Source organism: Plodia interpunctella, chromosome 15, assembly GCF_027563975.2.
Source record: "Plodia interpunctella isolate USDA-ARS_2022_Savannah chromosome 15, ilPloInte3.2, whole genome shotgun sequence".
NCBI lineage: Eukaryota > Metazoa > Arthropoda > Insecta > Lepidoptera > Pyralidae > Plodia > Plodia interpunctella.
Genome location: NC_071308.1, coordinates 7,579,935 through 7,599,755, shown reverse-complemented (window position 1 = coordinate 7,599,755; position 19,821 = coordinate 7,579,935). Strand labels below are relative to the sequence as shown.

Genomic DNA, 19,821 nt, shown 5'->3' with positions numbered 1-19,821 from the left:
TTAATCAAATTTGGCGTGTGGTGGACTACGGGCGTCACAGCCCCGAACGAAAGCGGGAATATGTGAGAGAAAATAAAACATTAATAGAGATTATAGTTGAACGTATTTCCATGTATCATATTGTCATCAGTCCAAGATTTTATTCAAGAGAAAGTATAGCAATCCTCTTTTGGCAAATATCTTTATATGAAAATGTTTGGCAAACTCCATTGGCAAATCTTTCGCCCAACAATTAAAAATATTCAAACAAGCCCGCGCGCAAAGTTAGCCGAGGCAAATTCAACAAAAGGAAAGAGCAAACAGGCTACTTTTATTACACATTATAGTTACATAAAACCTTGGCCTTTGTGGCATTTCAAATATGAGCCGTTTTCCGGGCGCCTAGGGCCCGGGGCAACACATTACACGTCCTAAACTAAGCCCTCCCACTTCCGACCCGATCCTCGGAGAGAACACCCAGGGTAGAAAAGGTAAGCTTTCTGGTTCTCATCGGAGCGAGTTCCTGTTTGGCGCCTAAAATGTTAAAGATCGAGATAGAGAAGAATAAGATATTATAATATATAATATATTATTCAAAATATATTACCTTTAAAAATTTAAAACATTTATAAATAAAAATAACTACTTCCCACATTAAAATAATTTAAAATTGATATGGATTTGACTAATTACTTAGGTAATTAATTACTCTCATAATTAAGATACCTACGTAAAAATATGTAAGGTTTTGACTGAAAAATAAATGATTAAAAAGAATTAATCATTGTTTTATTCGCAAAACCAACATTTATCAGCCGTAAATCCTAAGATTTTCTAAAACAACCTAAGATTTACCTATATACGGGCTTTTACAGTAACATATACATATATCTATGCACGTATTATCTCTATAGTTACATTGGTTTGTACTCATGCAGGATTTTACGAAAATTAATATACTGGAACTTATATGGCTCATTCAGAAAGACTGAAGGTATTTTAGGATATTGTTAGCGTGATTAATGATCTAGATTATGTATTAATTTCGGTATTCATGTACACGCTAGTTGTATATAATGGAATATATTGGACAATCATGGTGAAGTTCAAGGAATCATGGCGGCGATAGCGATTAATTTGAACGAATTTAAGTAGGTGGACGTGCAATCGGCTGTATTTCGTAAGTAAAGACTTTATAACACCAAAAACAAGATAGAAAATTACAATTCAGACAAATTTAATTTTGAAAATTGTTGAAAGTTTTGAACATTATTTTTAAAATTGCTCGAAAAAACTTATACAGGCCCAAACGATAGCGCAATCTCTTCCTTCTACAACCTTGTACGAGATATGTACAAAAAATGTATATTATATAAGAAGAATATGTATAAGATGTAAGACATATAACAGGCACGTTTGCAAACACCTTTAGCAAGTTTGTAAGTAAACACCATTGAAGTACAGCCTGGGCGGGTAAAGCTAGCCATTGACGACGGATCACGATAAGCGGGTAGACGTAAAACGTAATAACCTCGTATACCGCAACTGACGGTAGTTTCATATACGTTATATTTTGATCTCGTTCCGCCGGCTTATCCCGGCCGTCGGATTTTTATGATTGGTATTGGGGTTTCAGTCAATTTTTACATTGGAATATCGAGCTTTTGCCGGTGAATTTGAAAGCAAATATATATTCTATTATGCTATACACAGTAACATCTCACGCACGCTCACTCACCCTTACTTTAATCCATTTCCATACTATCCATACCATTATTTATTATAAAGAGAAAAGATTTGTATTTGTATTTTTGTTATTTTTTGTTTGTTTGTAGTGAATAGTTTTTGACTTTCAAAAACTATTGGGCCAATTATGACGAAATTTTCCACAGATATCGACGAAACTTTCAGGAATGACATAGGCTATAATAGTTTTACCCGAGCAAATGGGCCAGGGCGGGCCGCTAGTAATTGATTAAGTTGACATTTTAATATAATTTGCTTTTTGATAAAATTTACAATTTGACGCAATGGTCATTCTAATAATGGCACGTTTTAAAATGACCATTCTGATAGTGTGGTAATTTTAATATACTTAGGAGGCATTTTGTTATAGTGGACATTAGGCGACTAAAGGTGCTATTCCTTGTAGTTTAAGTTGGTATAAAAAATACAGGTTAAAAAGAGCACTTCAATAACAATCCATGATATAGATATATGTGGCCGTCCAAGTCAAAAGGGACTTTATGGCGGCTGGCACTTAGGTCTTTATTATAGGCCGTTGTTCGAATACAAAACAAAGACAATAATGGCGTAATTGCCTGGCGCCATAAGGTCCCTTTTGATTTGGATGGCCTCATATTCATGTATTATATGAATATCAAAGTTGATAAAAACTGGAACCTTTTAGAAGCCAATTCGAAATGTCAAATGTAATCGATATCAGCGACTTCCTTATTGAGCCAGATATCCTTAATCTGTAGTACACTTAAGATCAAAATGGCGTCATAAACAATAGCTTATTTCGTAACATTCAAAATTGACGCGTCAGAATAACAACCATTGGGTTATGTCATAGATTTTCGCAGCATGAATGAACAGATAGCCGCTCAGATAGCATTAGGTTATGAATATTGGATATGTTCAAAGTACTAGAGTCCCGGGTACATCGTAACGAGTGGCCCGTTTGAATTTCATTTCCGAGATTTTGCATGTGACGTGTATTGCTTTATTCATGCTTACTCGTTTACAAAGGGCTTTGGCGTCAATTCAACGCACTATACCGTAATTCGGTTCGACAAACGGTTCATTCGATTTGGTGATTTTTGATATAACAGTCATCGCGAGACTAGCAAATAAATGTTCAGTTAATCTCCGACTCCAATCTCTTGGGGTTTTCATATGAAAATTTCAATAAACATTATACTGTGCTCAATTTAGATATTTTAAGTGTTAAAAGTATCCGACTTAAAATATTGTTGAACATTTTTAAAACTCCCTGCTCATAGTATTGCCCCTTATATTGTCTTAAGTGTAATCTTAAGGTCTACGTAATGCTAAATACCTACACACAGATAAACTTCACCACTCGATATCCATTACAACACGGTGCGATGACACAGACTAGCGAATAAAGGCGGCATTCATTCCAAAAATAAATAGGGAACACTGTACGAAAAAACATTTCCCAAAACGTTTACCCGATACCGCATATTGAAACGGTACGCTCCACGCGATAACTTATTTTCGTGGGAGATATATCAAAATAAAGAGATGCACGACCAAGAAGTTTATAACCAGCAGACCTTTTCTTATATACCTTATTTATTTATTAAAGGTGCGTAGCCAACTTTGACGTTAACGTTACAGTTGACTGGTGCAACCTACTCTTAGTCTTGCTCTTACTATTAGTTATATCCTATACGTTTTACTTGTGTGTGACAAAATCTTCTCACCGTCGCCATCGAAAATCCTATGATCCAGCGCTCCTGTATAATTGCAGGTCTACAACTCGACTTGGGGCAAAAATACATTTTTGTATGATTTTTTTTAAATTTATTTATTTCATTCAAAACTTTTACAATACATTATAATAATGATTTCCTTCAACCACGAAGGTTTGTATGGATGCACTACAATCTGCATACAATTGAAGTTATGTGTGTATGTTTGTACGAGTGTGTACGAATGTATGTATGTATGTTTATAACGCGATAACTTTCGAACCATTGGTCCGATTTTGATGAAATTTAAAAGGTATGTATGTAAATAGAGTTTTTAAGTTCGTGGGCATCAAAATCGGTTAAGTAGTTTTTTTTGAAATATTCACATTTTTGTAAAAACTCACCAAAATTTATTGTGCTCGCGAGGTCAAATTCGTGGCGAACAACTAGTTAATAGTTCCAAGTTTCTTGCTTACATTTAAACACTATATTCATACCATAATCACTGATAAAGATCATGAGATCAGACTATGACCGATACAACGATTTAGAGGCAGTTCAAACATTCTATCGTCTGTGTAGACTGTAAAAGGAACGTAAGAGGTACGAAATTTGCATAAGGATTAATTCACCAAAATTTTACTATATTCTTGCCCTGATGAAACGTCCTGATGAAACTTGTTGAGCACTCTAACAGATGACGTGAGTGAAATACTTAGTTATTCCAATCCGCACGCAAACGAAGTTGTGGACATAGCTAGCATAAAATAAAATCTGTCAAATCTACCTCATTAAACCACTGAAAAGAAATTTGAAAAAGGATAAAAAAAAATCTGTTCTACCTAATGCTTAGAGAATACTTTTAGCATTAAGTTCGCCATTTGTAATATGTATGTTTTTACTCGGAACAATAAAGTTAAATAAAGCAAAAAAAAAAGTCTACAATGTTACTACATTCTTGACCTGACCCTGAGATGTGGCAATGACTTTCCCGACGATTGAGGCGTACAGTATAAGCGATATTGATGATATCTTATGGGGCGTAAATCCTGGAAGGGTATGATGACTGGTGGAAATCGTGTTCATAACCTACACTGTGGGAGGTGTTACTTTTGATGTCTATGAGCCATGCTCCATTGCTTAGTCGCGCTTCGCCATTTTGACATCCGGCGATAGACAACGCAGAACAACGCAGAAATTGTATGAAGTTTCGATGTATACGTCAACGCACGTCAATGTCAAAACCTATAGAAAACAATGTAGCACGACGGGCTTCATGAATCGTCCGTCGCAACGAAGCGCGACTGATTAATGGGGCATGGGGCAAGACGTATAATATTTATTAAATATTAGCTTTCCAAATATAATCCATCATTTCAGAAATCGCATTCACACACATATTCAATGAAACACCAATAACAGAAGACACAAAAGTGATAGGCACCTAGCAAACATATTCCTTTACGTGGAATATTAAAATTCAATGTCAACTTGGCGGCTAATCCCCAACCTAAACTCGACTACACACTTTGGGAATAAAGTTGTTAATCTTTTGTCGAAAAGTTAGCTTTCTTCAGGGGAAGTTAGAGCAAAACGGCTGTTATGGAAGTTGGAAATTGTGAGACACGCTATGTGTAATGAGTTTTATCATGAACGGAGTAGAAGCGACGCGTTTCGTTTGACATTTGCTGAATTTATGAAGCCAAGTCTGTGCGAACTATGTTAGCACATACTCAGTATAATAATAGGGTTTTTTTTTAGCTCAGTACGCCAAGATTGTAGGTGATTTATGTTGATATTAGTCTAAATGGTGTTTTCACGACTTGGTGTGTTTGGTTCAATGATTTTGATTTATTTACAGCTGGCCCACCTGCCTTTAATATTCTAGAGAATTAGCAGTATAGTCTGGACTATTCCAAATTTTATCAAGGTAAGAAAACTATACCCTTTTATCCCTAATATTAAATTTCTTACCACTTTCCCCTTTCAAAATTCATAAAGCGTGGAAATCTCATTGTTACATCTGCCCATATTTACGGTAGCTATTACCATCTGGCAAGTTATAATCTTATTGGCGGTTTCAGTAAACGAAATGAAGTCAGATCATAATGATTTTTATAAATCATAAATAAATTCTAACGTTACAGATAAGTAATTTCTTCCGTATTCGAAGATCACTAAGACCTCCCTGTGGCCTGGAAGAGGTTGCATTAGCGATAAGGCCTCCTATTGTGCATCTTTGTACTTGTCTGATTCAAAATTGTGTGTTGTTTTTGATGCCATAAAGTGCTTTTACTTACTATTCCTTACACTTACCACCAGGTGACTCGATGCTCGTTTGCCGTCCTATACCATTAAAATACCCCAATATATAAAAATAATTTATTGGTCAGCAGTGTCATATTGAGACAGAAAGATGCGAAGCACAGAAAAACAGATCTGCAAGTAACCAATCCCCTTCATCCTTGCGAAACAGCACTAACGTCAAGGAAAATCAGTAGGATTTTCCTAGACGTTAGTGCTGTTAATTGTCTCAAAAAAAGTATCTCTTAGAAAGTATTTCAGAGACAGATATGAATCTACTTTGAGTTATATTCCGGCAGATAAAAACCTTGGAGACGTGGAGGCACGCACCTAAGTCCTTGGGAGGACCACCTGTCTAATTTCCAACTTTTCTGTGTGATAGCAACTTTTTGAAGTGACGCGGTGGGGCTTACGAGTTGCCAAGTTTTGCTGTGCCGTGTACATTGTGAACATATGCATTTTACAAAATAAATATAGGAATTCATTAAAACTTTTTCAATTGTTCTGTTTGTGGTTATACTCTTTCTAAATAAAAGTCTCTATTCGATTGGACACTACTTGATGTTGATGAATTTAAGCCATTTAGCAGCACACAGTAATTACGTAGGTACTATTCCAAGCAACTGATGATAATATCGGTGGCAAGTTAGCTTAGCAAATATATCATGGAACTTTTGATATGATACTAGTGACAGTGAAAAAAATTATCTCCATCCAAGTGATGATACTCCATCATTATTTTTTTCTATTCTGTTAATAGTCACTGGGTCAATACTTCCGATAACTCTAAAACGCATGTGATTAAACAACACTACTGCCAATATACATAGCCGGTGTAAAATATTTCCGACATAAGATAAAGACACCGTTATCTTCCTACATAGGAAAACGTTACGTTCCTACATAGGAACAGTATCTAATTTTGAAGTACGTAATAAATACATTCATGATGCTGTGTTAATCTCTGAATAAATAATTTTAGAGCACAATCATAAGCCAATAAGCTCGCTTTTCAGCTAAATGTAACCTCGAGCTTCTAGGCTTAGTCTACCCCAGAAGGGATAAATATGTTCACATATTCTGCAGCATTACTTAAAAACCCATTTCTGTCTTCGCATTAAATATGTGTGTGGTGTACAAGAAACGTGAAAACTATCTCCAAACTGTATACCAAAATATAATCTCCATTTCATCAATACACAATGGTTGTTCGAACTTATTCGATAACCTCAATTTGAATATTACGAAAAAAAGCTATTCCAACTAAAAATATTGTAAGAATATAACACATTCCCGTTCGCTGTTCGCAAACGTAATGTATGTCACAATAAATATTCGAACAGCCATTGAGTAAATAAAGATTGGCAGAGCGCGGAATAACACCTGGGTCGGAATATTGTTGTGTAGCCACAGTTAGATATGTTGCTAATAACATAAAAGAGCACTTTATTTTTGCTTAAATAAAAGTGTTTTCTCTCTCTCAGACTTCTACTTCGTCTGTTGAGCTATGTAGCCCTGAGTCCGCTTTTTCATCAACAGTTAGCACAGTAGTTGTCGGCATCCCTAGTTGTCGTAAAAATGTAATGTTGTATTATTTTCCCGGAGTACTAGCTAATTGTAAAAAATACCTATTATTTAAAAGATGTATTTTTGAAATATTGATCCCAATTAGTTTTTCGTAAACATATTGGTCAATATGTTTACGTTATAGACGATGTGTTTTCATACTAGCATCACAAAAATCGGTATTTACTTTTCCGCGCACGAAATAAACACATCACAATTAATAAAGCACCTAGCTCATGGATAGTTAAATAGTCCGTTTATCTCAAGCTATTAATACCATGATTGCTTTAGTTTTCGAGTCGTATTCATATCGATATGAAACATCGAGCCGCTTTATGATCGATATCTCATGTTTATTACCGTCGCATCAGTTCTGGCAGTCATAACACTACAGTTAACTTGTATCTGGGGAGCCATTAAATATGTAGGGTAACATGTCACCCCCACAAATGTGAAGATATTTATTTTGTACGATAAACGACTGCTAAACATTTGCGTTTTGACTCCCCGTAAAAAGGAGTTACATAACAATTTCTGGACGGAAGTGATCCATTTTTTAGTAGCTGAAAAGACGAGACCAGTGCCTTGGATTCCAGGAAATATAGATTATTATTCTAACTTCCTATTTATGTCTTCTTTATCTATATTTTCATAACAGAACCGATGTATTTTTCCCACAGATGCAGTCTTGAAAAGATATCAAAAACCCTCCTCCTCATGTTAAGTACTTAAAACTCTATCTCTCTCTCACTCTCTCTGTCATCTGAGTATTTTCCGGTTGCTTCTGCCACTTATATCTTCTTACCTTTTCTCCCCCGCTTAACACGGTCTTCGACAACCTTATTGTCCTTTACTAAAAACTATATAATATTAATTCTGTGCCTGATTCAAAATATCTTATTTAGTAAGTTGTAGGATAACAATTTAAATACGACCATAATTTGACTGCTTTTATCTGTTCTTGTGGCACTTTTGTAATCACAAAACAATGCACGGCCGTGTAACAAAAAGCAAGATTTAAATATCACGAAACTTCTGAGGCACAATAAGGAGTTTCAATCTCAAAGATCCTCTCGAATTCGATACCTCCAATTTATTGTTCTGCTGTTAATTTCCAAGTTTGATATTAGGCGAGAACTTGAAACTTGAACAATTCGCGGAATCCACATTGTTTCGATGATAATGACGGTGTCAATTAGAGCTGAGACAAGAAAATCACCTGGTTTGTATAGTCCAAGCATTGTCTAGTGGAATATTTGGCACTTGGAGTTAACTCTTGGCGTAGGGGTGTTGACACGTTTGATGAAATCCCTAATGAAACTTCCGGAGCAGTTGTGTTCCGTGATCTTTAATGAGCCATTCGATTTACAATTGGTTTCACAAATGACATTACACGTTTACGTTTCACGAATACGAATTGTTATTAATACCTAGATTAGAGAAGTAATTTGCTATATTGTGAGAAACCGATTCAGCAATTTGTGTAGTTGTATGATAAGCTTGGCTGTAATTGACAACTTTTTCATAATTTGCTCGTCTATATTTTCATCTTCGAGTGTTCTTGCGAAAATGTGCCCCTAGCACCATAGACATATTTTAATGCACGAATACATTTCATGCACATCACGCCTAAAAACGTCACAAAGTTGGTCGTAGATAAACAACAGATGTGCTAGGGACATTGGTATATAGTCGTATAAACGCTGCAACGCGCAGTGGTGATTAATAGGTTTAATTTAGTGGTCCTTTTTGCTTACACCTATGTATTTAAATTTCAAACCGCAGTTACAATTCGTGAAAACTTAAATATTAAAACAACGGCACTTAATTATGTAATCGTTGGATTTCGCCACAAAGCGGCTGGCGGCGCGGCTAAGCCTCGGCAAAGTGCTTGCTATAAGCGTCCACTTTAAGCAGATAATAACTTAATCTGACGTCATAGCGGCCTGAGTTCTGGTACATAAATTGTGGCAGAGTGAAAAATAGACGCGGTCGACGGGTGGAAACCCACTGTTCCTGTTTATTACACCCCAAGGTGAGATTAATTATCGATTGAGGAGAATTGTTCAATTAGTGCCTCCAAATATTGATAGTGGATTTGAAGCTAGTTTTTATTTTAAAAGGCTATCTTATCCCGCTAGCAAGCCCAAACCATTTGAGTTCAAATATTACTATATTATAATTTGAGAGAAATTTCGAAAATTCAATAATCTATAATGTGTTAGACACACGTGACATCGACATAAACGATTTTGAATTAGAAAAAGATTTGGCCGATCAAACAATTCGAAAGATGAGAAATAACACCACTACAACTTACATGGACTGCCCATTGTCTGATAAATAAATAAATTCATTCATTCACACCTGAAAAACGGACACAAACTATTGGATACAACGGAAAAACAGAGCTGTAGGCAGGGATATATGTATGTTGAATATTGCAGGGACTACGGCGGTGTGCGAATCGCGAAAGTGCTCTAGTAGCGTATGAATTTATTTTTAAACTGGGGCCCATTTATGGACCGCATTTACTGAATGATGCTTATAGTAGAAGTAGATAACCTGAGCATATAAATTATGTCACTATTCTTCTTATTCTACTTATTCAATACGTCTATTTCTGTAAATCAAATCATTTATTCAGAAATTTGACCTTCACATGCACTTATTCACGTCAAATTTTATATTATATATAGTAATTTCTCAAAAAGCTTACAATCAATTACTGGTCCCGAAAATATGAAAAATATAAATACGTCAATATTATACCTACATCAAATATTTTCCTACCATTTTATTGACGAAGCTTATTTATTTTATTAACAATTTGCGGTTATTTCAGATGTCATACATATATATTAACGAATGAAGCATGTAGCGGATATTTTCCTATGATTTAATTGACGTAGTTTGGTGCGGACATTTCAGCTTCATTTCTGTGAATTTATATATAATTTGCGGATATTTTTATAAAATACTTAGGTCAAATCCATGTAATTGTTTAGTGTGTTAAGATCTGTTCAGTGACAGGGTATTTTTCTTCTTTCTTGAAATTTATTTCATAACATGTGTAAGATATGTTTAACAAGAAAACAGCAGGTATGTTTATTGTTTAAACGAGTCCTCGTGACTCACATCCACCCTATTAAAGTCCCAGTAACCACACAGCTCTTAGTAAGGGTGTTTCTTAAAACTTTAAATTAATTATCAAAGTTCCGGACGGAGACCCTGTGTTTTCCGAGTCATTGGACATAATTCAAATTGTTTTTGAACAAAACAACTTCAATGTCGGGTCCGGTTCCCAAGCAACACTTTGATCTGGTAGATACTTCGATAACTTATTAAATCTTAGTGGATGCTATATAGTTTTCATATTGCTATTAAACCGGGAGTTCTCCAGACCTGTGTAGATAGTAGAAAATTATGTAGGCCAAGGACATAAGGGAAGAAGGCCATTCGATAGGACGTGTATTGATAGAAAGAGAGTGCTTTAACCTAGTAGTGGGGCATGTTATAGATTGTTTTGAGCAAAAGTCTGGAGAGGACTGCTGGGAAGGAGTTGAGGGCTCCCGTAGATTTTGTTCGAGACAACAGCATTCCTTAAGAGGTAGGTATTACGCTAGGTTAGCGACCTGTCGTAAAAAAACAGCCAAATTACAAAAAATACGCGATCTCAGGGTTTAGGGGCGTAATCGCTTATGAAACCAGGGGCAAACGAAAAAAGTTGCGGGTTAAAGCTAATATTCGTATGTGTTTATTAAAATTATGGCTTCCTTCAGTTTCAAGTTAAATTCCCCCAAGAATCATCTGAACTGAACTTAATGTAAGACTCTGAACAATATTTTATCTAAAAAGAAAGGAAAAAAGATCACCGTTGATCAGAGATAAGAGAGGAAATAATACTTTGATAAGCAACGCCATCATTCAATTTAAGTACAAAATAATGAATAACCAGAATGTTTTTCGTAATACAACACATTTCGCATAATTTCCAAATGTATCTCGGTATAACCGAGTGTTGTGTGTGTGTGTGAGTGGCTGTGAGCATTTAGAATAGAATATCGTTTATTGCCAAAATAATAAATAAATAAATAAATATATTGGGACAAATCACACAGATTGAGCTAGTCCCAAAGTAAGTTCGAGACTTGTGTTATGGGATACTAACTCAACGATACTATATTTTATAATAAATACATATATAAATAAACATCCAAGACCCGGGCCAATCAGAAAAAGATCATTTTCCATCATGACCCGACCGGGGATCGAACCCGGGACCTCTCGATTCAGTGGCAAGAACCTTACCACTGCGCCACCGAGGTTGTCAAATATAAAACAAACGCACATTTGGGCAAATACGTTTTGATATTTCTCATTAGAAGGAGAAAAATAATTCTCATTATGAATGCAAAACCAGAATGAATATAAAATTATAGTTAATCAGCAACCGAATTAAGTCTCGGTTAACAAATTTATACGATTATGATGCCATACAAACAATTGCTCGTTTTTATACTGATCATATGGCTTTTCTTTTGAACAGTATAAGATCTCAATTAATTTTAATTAACCTCTAATTACAGAACGGTTGCTGTGGCCACCATGGAATTAGTAGGTACTCCGTACGAAGTACTTATTAAATCCATGGTGGCCAAACCATATAATTTGACTGCCATTTCGATCAAATTATTTGAAAGAACACATCACAACATCATTTAAATAGTAAACACATATAGGATAGGATACCTATAAGCAACAGGAAGCAAATACATAAGATAGATAAAAAAAGAACAATTAATTTTTAGAGAATACTTAGGCAGCTGGTTCAAATATCTTGAGGTCCCTATCAAACAAATCACACAGATTGAGCTAGTCCTAAAGTGAATTCGAGACTTGTGTTATGGGATACTAACTCAACGATACTATATTTTATAACAAATACATATATAGATAAACATCCAAGACCTGGGCCAAACAGAAAAAGATCATTTTCCTTAATGACCCGACCGGGATCGAACCCGGGACCTCTCGGTTCAGAGGCAAGCACTATACCACTGCGCCACCGAGATCGGGAGGATTGTATGAAGGCACCAAAATTAAAACTTATCACCGCCCGATTTCCTTTTCTGTGTACTTCTTAATTTATTATTTGAGACTTTATTCTTGTTATACGAAAAGACAAGTAATCGATAACGTCTTTAAGAAATTTGAAATGTATTTTTGTTCCTAACAAATTCTGGCAAAGTTTCTTATGTTTCTATTTACGAAATTAATAGAATCATTTCCTTTACCCAAGCGAAGTCGGGATGGGCGTCTAGTAAAATATAAATAAATTTATAAATTTATATATTTATAGGCGGGATCGGGACGAGACTTCGCTTGGGTAAAGGATCGTTTTCTTATGTGAAAAAGAGCTCATCAACTATTTAAGTTTTAAGTTATATGTATTATACATTTATGGCATGCAATGCATTACGTGCAATGATTTTATATTGTAAAGTATTGCATGGACAATATTGGCAATAAATTATATTGATGGATGATGATATTGACGGATTGATGGATTATATTGCTGCAATGATAAAGACGATAGGGGTGTGAGCTATAATGAGCAAATAAATCCTGGAACATTGCAATATAGAATATGTAGTTACAAAAAATTAAAACACAAAGTTATTCCAGGCCGATATAATCAAATATACTTATTCAAATATCTACAAAGTTGCCTTCAAAGTTAATAAAAAGGGATCGAATATTTTCTTTAATACAAGAGAAACAACAAACAACAAGCAAGTTGGGTATTTACAAACAACAAAAACAAAAGAGAACTTTCCACTTTTATATTAAACGAGATTCTAATCTCAAACTAACTTCAAGAGCTTGATAACTTTACTTACCAAGTAGTTACTGAAACCCCATTATCAGATGATTTTATTAGAATTAAAATAAATCTGTCTGTTGTATTGGTATTCGTAGGAATACTTATAACATTACGAACAAAAAATATTTTACATGTATTTTATCTTCATAGTCATATTTCCTCGTGGCTTAGGGTCGTGGTTATTACGTGGAATAAAACACACATAACAACTCTTTTGGCACTATAAATGGAGTGGTTTGGCATTGCCTTCGCATTTCACACACAAGTTATTAATCAACTAGTGTGCAGGTTTCCTCACTATGTTCTCCATTATCGGAAGCAGGTGATGATCTATGAAAACTACTATACACGAGTCAGATTGGTGTAGAAACTCATGTGGCAAGAGTAGGATTCGAACCTGGGACTTCTCGTTCCACAAAACTTTTATAACATTGTTCGGAATTATTCTTAGAAGACATTAATCACAGCGAACTAACGAGAAAGGTAAATAACAAGTCATATTTATGTAATATCAGGGTACCAAAATCAAAACAGCATCACCATTAAATCTCCCAAACTACTAAGTTTATAGGCCGACCCATGGATATAGCGCGCGAACTAATAAAGATATACCTAATACCGTAACTCCATCTATACGAAGACCAAGGTAAAATTAACAAGGTTCTTGTACCTTCGGCTCTTGGGCTCATTACTGTCTTAACGTGTAATCCAACACACGTCTCACGAAGGGACAACGTCGGAAATTATTAGTCGCTTGCCTTACAAATTATCCGGCCCAATGTGGACTGGGTAACTCGGTTAGAGGAACTCGTGACGGTTAATTTACAGCGCACCCCTACAAATTAATATCTCTGATTTGGACCCTTGTCAGCGGGAGGCCAACAACGGGTTCCGACGATAGCCCTAAGTCAAAAGAGCCCGGCGAAACGCGAAAACTTGGAGATCCTGGATATTTATGCCGATGAGACGTAGATGCGAAGTTTTATTTCACCGATATCTCCGAAGTTATGGTGAGTTTCCAACGAATGAATCGAATCTTAAACCAAAGTAATGAGGTCTGTTGATCGAGATTTATGAATAACGGTTTTAGAAGAATATTTTCAATACAAGAAATTTATTGCAACAATTATAAAGTTAGCAATCTTGTTAAATATTTGAAGATGGAAATGTAACAATAATAGCTTCAAATTATTTCCACATAGAAATTACTTCATATTGTTTGGTATTAGTAGTTGATACGTAGAAATTTGAACTAGAAATTTAGTACTCGTACACAACATCAGCATCTCTTAAAAATGTAGTCAAAGTCATTAACGTCGAATTAGCGAACGCTACAAAACTAATGCCATTACAGAAAGCCCATAAAACATTCCTGTCAATATCAAGGTCTACTGAACTGACAACCTAAATACGGAACCTATTCAACAACCAGCACTGTGCAGCAAATTCTAATCAAATTGCGAGTGTAAGACAAACATGTAAAACACCAAACACCTAATATTGTCAATTCGGTGAAATTGTCGTCACGCACTCGGGAGTCGACCCGCCATAGTTCACCGCACCACAAATAGCTTTCGCAATTGGACCCGAATTACCCAACTACTAGGTAGTCGTTTTGAGTGGTCAATTATTGGGCATCCATTTGTGTATTTGTTTATTTCGACTGCAATTAGCTGGTGTAGTTGATGTGATGGCACGTTTTCATTTTGACGAGTGGTTCTATTCTATTAGCCTCCAATATAAAAATAAGTGTTCTTGATTATTATTAATCAAGATAATATTTTTTCGCACGGATGCAATAATTGTTGCATATGCATGTTACATAAAAAAATCCGCATCAAAATACATTGCGTAATTTTAAAGATTTTAGCGTATGCTTATATAGGGACAGACAGACAGCGGGAAGCTTTGATAATGATATATGACAGTACTTAACTAATAGTGTCAGTGACGATATCCTGTTATAATTCTAGTACAGTTTCACGTTTCACGTTTTATTACAGTTTTCTATCACGTTTCTAGTACCTAGTTAGTAACATCATCCCAAAATCTATAAGAACCCAGGTTCAACATTGATTCCAATGAAAAGAAATCTAAAAATGGCGGCTGCTAGAATATTATAGCTTGGATCCAACCAAAAGTCTCGCAGTTATTAGCTTATGATGATATATTAATACCTCTTTAAAATGTGTCTCTTTAAAACACCAAAGAAACTGGATTTGATTAGTATCTAATCAGTTTCTTTGGTGTTTAATGCGTGTGTATAGACAACATAAGTTCCAGAAGTTTTTATATAACACTGCAGAGTCGTTAGAATGTCATAGCTTGGGTTTGGTCCAAAAGAGAGCCTTGACGAGTAAAATGCAAAGAATGAAATAAAACATTACATTTTTAATTTTAGAGTACCGGCTACATAATTATGTTATATAAGAGTGTGAGCTCTCTGAGATGTATACCGTGTAGATATAGACAACGCTGGTGCCAGATGTTTTTATAATATTGTAACACTACAGAGATTCGCTAAAATACTATGTCTTGGGTCCAACCCAGCGCCTTGCAGTAAAGTGCGAGTGACGACATATTAATCTCTGCCGGAGCCGCTTTAATATTCAGACTGCGCTCGTCTCGAACAAATACCGACGGTTGATAAATCTCAGCTTACTTAGTGGTACGATAACTCTAGATGGAGATTTTAAATCATGTAAAACATAGCAAAGATTTGATGAGATAGCATGTCTCGACAATGTAAGTACACAAAGAATGAGTTTCTTACAAAAATGACATTTTTGACACAAGCTTTTATTGTTGTTACACAAGCTTTCATTAGATCTTATTGCATTCAATGTGTGACAAAAAAAACAGTTAAAGAGTTTCCATTCAATAAACTGGCCCTCATCATAGATACTACAAAACTAATTAATATTAAAAATAAATCATCGAATATAAGCTATTTATTTTATTTTCTTTGACGTCGTCATTTAGTAAAACGTGACGATAATAAAACGTTACGTTAATCACAGTATTTAAGAAAATGAATGAGTTATGTAATATGACAACAATTTTCAACATTGTCAACAGAAGCATCGGTGGTTCAGTGGTAGAATGCTCGCCTGCCACGCGGGCGGCCCGGGTTCGATTCCCGGCCGATGCAAATTTTTTTTTTATCTTGACCAAGATTATTCTATATGTATGTGATTGTATTTTAATTATCCTTATCATATCAATACATTTTTTAAAGATTATTAAGATTAATTACTCTCATGTATTTCGCATGCAAAGTCGCTTCAGTCTCAATCGGATTATAACTTAGATACATCACTGCAGCTCGTAGCATACCTGATGACGCCGAGTTTATGTTACGACTCCGCTGCGACTACGATGTGTATGTTCAACTTGATATGACTTCCTACTGGAGCGAATGTTCTAGAATTCTAGATAGAACTTGACTGTGGCCATTGCCGCTGAATGTTAAAGGCGATTTCAACTACTCTGCTATATTATGTTTAGAATCTATTTCTACAAATGCTTCATAAACATATATACATTCGATTTTATTTAAGTAACCAAGGATTTTTTGATTCAAAATATAAATTCTAAAGTCATTATCATAAATTCTCAATATCAAATCATTCTTCTATCAAACCAACGCTGAACCAAAATTTGAATGTTACAGGAGTCGTGTAATTGCAATACCAAAGAGTCAATAAAAATATATTTAAAATATTTGTTTTCCATAAAATATAAATATGAAAATTCAAGTACGGTCATACATATTGAGCAACATCTGTCAAATCCAAGTGTGCATCGGATATCGGAAATAAAACGCGTTTCCAATACCGATTCGTCCACCACACTGTAATGTATTCGAGAACGATGCTCTATACGAACGATGGATTTTTATCGATTCTAACGACGGATTCGAGTCGTGTAATCGTTTGCTCTAGCGATATTTGTTTACAGGATATATCGGGACCGGGACACGGCTTCGGAATTTGAATTTTGCTTGTAATAACTACCATAAATATAATCGTGTTATATTTTTTAATAATCATTCAATAACATGAATAATTCGTATTGTATGACTACATCATGATAAAGACATTAAAACTTCATACCCAATTGTAAGAAACTAGGATTCATAGTGCATTTAACATAATGAAACTGCCGGGAAATTACATCAAATATTTCAAAACTATGCAAAAAGCGCATATTTTTTGTGTTTTCTTGTGTTGTAGAATAAAGTATTTGTCCCATTGTCTTAACACAAAAAACCTTCAGTCTACCCTTTTACGTAAATAACACACTCGCCAAATGGTTCTCAAAGTTATGACATAAAAACGTTGTTAGAATAAATATGTGGCGCACGTCAGCGTAATGTATTCATCCCAGCGCTGAGCCGATGTATATTCTATCGCATGATTCCTTATCGATTCATACATATATCGGTTAGATTCAAGAAAGTAAAAGGTAAAAATGTAAGTATTTTTTTGTATTTCTTTTATACAGATGTATCGGGAAAGAAAAGAAAGATACATATTTTTTTTAATTACGAACGATAAGATATTAATAAATTACTTGAGGAATTCAATTTTTAATTGATTAGACACAAATTTGCGTTTGACTGGAAGTTGTAATTCCTAAACATTAGATTTTTTTTTATTCGAACAAGGTACCAGTTAAGGTGATTTTAATACTTTAAACGCTGTATTCTGTAATTTCTATTTCTGACATTTTTTTTCTTTATAACAAAAATTATATTTCTTTGTATGTTGTTTTTCTTAATTTGATTTGAACAAAAGGGGACCAGTATACATACTTCGGAATAAGATTTTTGGAATATCTTTTACTAGAAAATCGTCGTCATTGCCACCGGAAAGCATTTTTCACGCAGACGATGCCGTAGGGAAATAGACGTTGGTAAGTGCCTTTCTAGAATTAAAATACTTCGATTCGATTGCAATCAGTCCACCAGCGCACAAAATGTGCAAGCAATGATAAAATTCGGGTTATTTTAAAACCGTAGCGTCGGCTAGAAGAAATTCGAAAAGACAAGAGTATAGAAAAACTGTAGGTAATCTGACGCCAGTTTGAGAGCAGCTGACTTTTTATATACAAAACATCAACGAAGAATGCGTGAATATTTCGTATATAAATTACGAAAATAATTTACAGATAAAATAATTATAATACAAGCCTAATTAGCCACATGTTATCTTCGAGGTCACGAATTGCGATTTGTCACGTACTTACATATAATAACTGTAAATTTCAACACATAGCTCGTAAGCATCGGTGGTTCAGTGGTAGAATGCTCGCCTGCCACGCGGGCGGCCCGGGTTCGATTCCCGGCCGATGCATTTTATTTTTACCGTACTTTCTATGCTGTATTATCTGATATCTCATTATATCTCAACGAAAATCAAGCAAAGTCAGCAGTTGCTAGTGCCTTTTCTATTTCTGTTTCTTGTGACTTTATTGTAAAAGACGACAAAAATTTTCTCGTTCAATAAAGTTATTACAAACAAAAAACAATCATATTCTGTGCGCAATTTTCAAAATTGTCAACGAGTTCCAACCAATACGGAATGATTTAAACAGAATTTTAATCAACAGCCAATATAATGTAAAATGCACATAGTTTTTAAGCACATCCTCGGAGCCGATAATCCGGTAAGCCACCTGGTGAGCCATGAAGTCCAAGTTGGTGCCCGGTAATCTCCGGCTTAGTCGTAGGGCATTAACGGACAAGCTATTGCTGTATTGCAGTTCACTACATTGTATCTAAAGAGTTCTAAAGTAATAAAAAAACTTTCTATGCCAGCTGCTTCTCCCGTGCAGATTGTAAATGTCGGGTCAAGGGTAAGAGCTACAAACTGGAGATACTTTTATTTATTCAATCTGGATTTACCAATGTGGTACAAGGGTGGATTTAATACTAAAAGAATTTTCTACTAGTCAAACTTAATTCTTCTCACAGGCTATGGGCAAGCAAACAATCACAATGTTTCTAGAATCTCATCCACCAATAAAACCACTTATCCTTACTGGATAAGTTACGCTATCTTCAGGTTTCGCGAATCTTGGGATTAACACGTGATACTGTATATCTGTTTGGTTTTTTGGTTTGAAAATTCAGTGATTTTATGTCGAAAATAGTAACGGTTAGATTTCCAAGGTAAGGTTAAATAAGAATACAAATATAACTCAACCATGGCGATATTACTAAATTATCATGAACAGTACACATCTGCTATGATGTAACTCGTCTCCTCTTCTACCGGCCTTTTCCCATCTCTATTTGGGATGGGTTGAAAATAAAATAGATCCCGTAGTTAAACATCCACAAAACTATCAAATTACCAAAGAGTAGGTACATGGTAAAATGTTCTCTTATTTGTAACATTCTTTTCAAACAGCCTTTACTTATTAAATTATGTTATTTATCTTTTCATAATTTACGGACTCAATCTCCATTATCTAATTTTAAACATTTTGACGACCTCCTTGGACATCATCATCATCATGCCGGACGGCCACGCTGGAGGTCCCGAGTGCGATCCCCGCCAGGTCAAGATGGAACATGATCTTTTACAGGTTGACCTGGTTTTTGGATGTTTACCTATATATGCATATGTTGTAGAA

The 19,821-nt window shown here is 35.1% G+C and overlaps 1 protein-coding gene and 2 non-coding genes across 5 annotated transcripts in view; 2 read left to right on the top strand and 1 right to left on the bottom strand.

The window, feature by feature from the left end:
* The window catches only part of LOC128675990 (furin-like protease 2), a 242,316-nt gene that overhangs the window by 31,586 nt on the left and 190,909 nt on the right, over window positions 1–19,821 (bottom strand). The gene's annotated exons all lie outside the window — the stretch shown is intronic.
* On the top strand, window positions 16,260–16,330 carry TRNAG-GCC (transfer RNA glycine (anticodon GCC)). Its single transcript has one exon. It is a non-coding gene; the product is annotated as a tRNA-Gly (tRNA).
* Window positions 18,466–18,536, top strand: TRNAG-GCC (transfer RNA glycine (anticodon GCC)). The gene has a single exon. It is a non-coding gene; the product is annotated as a tRNA-Gly (tRNA).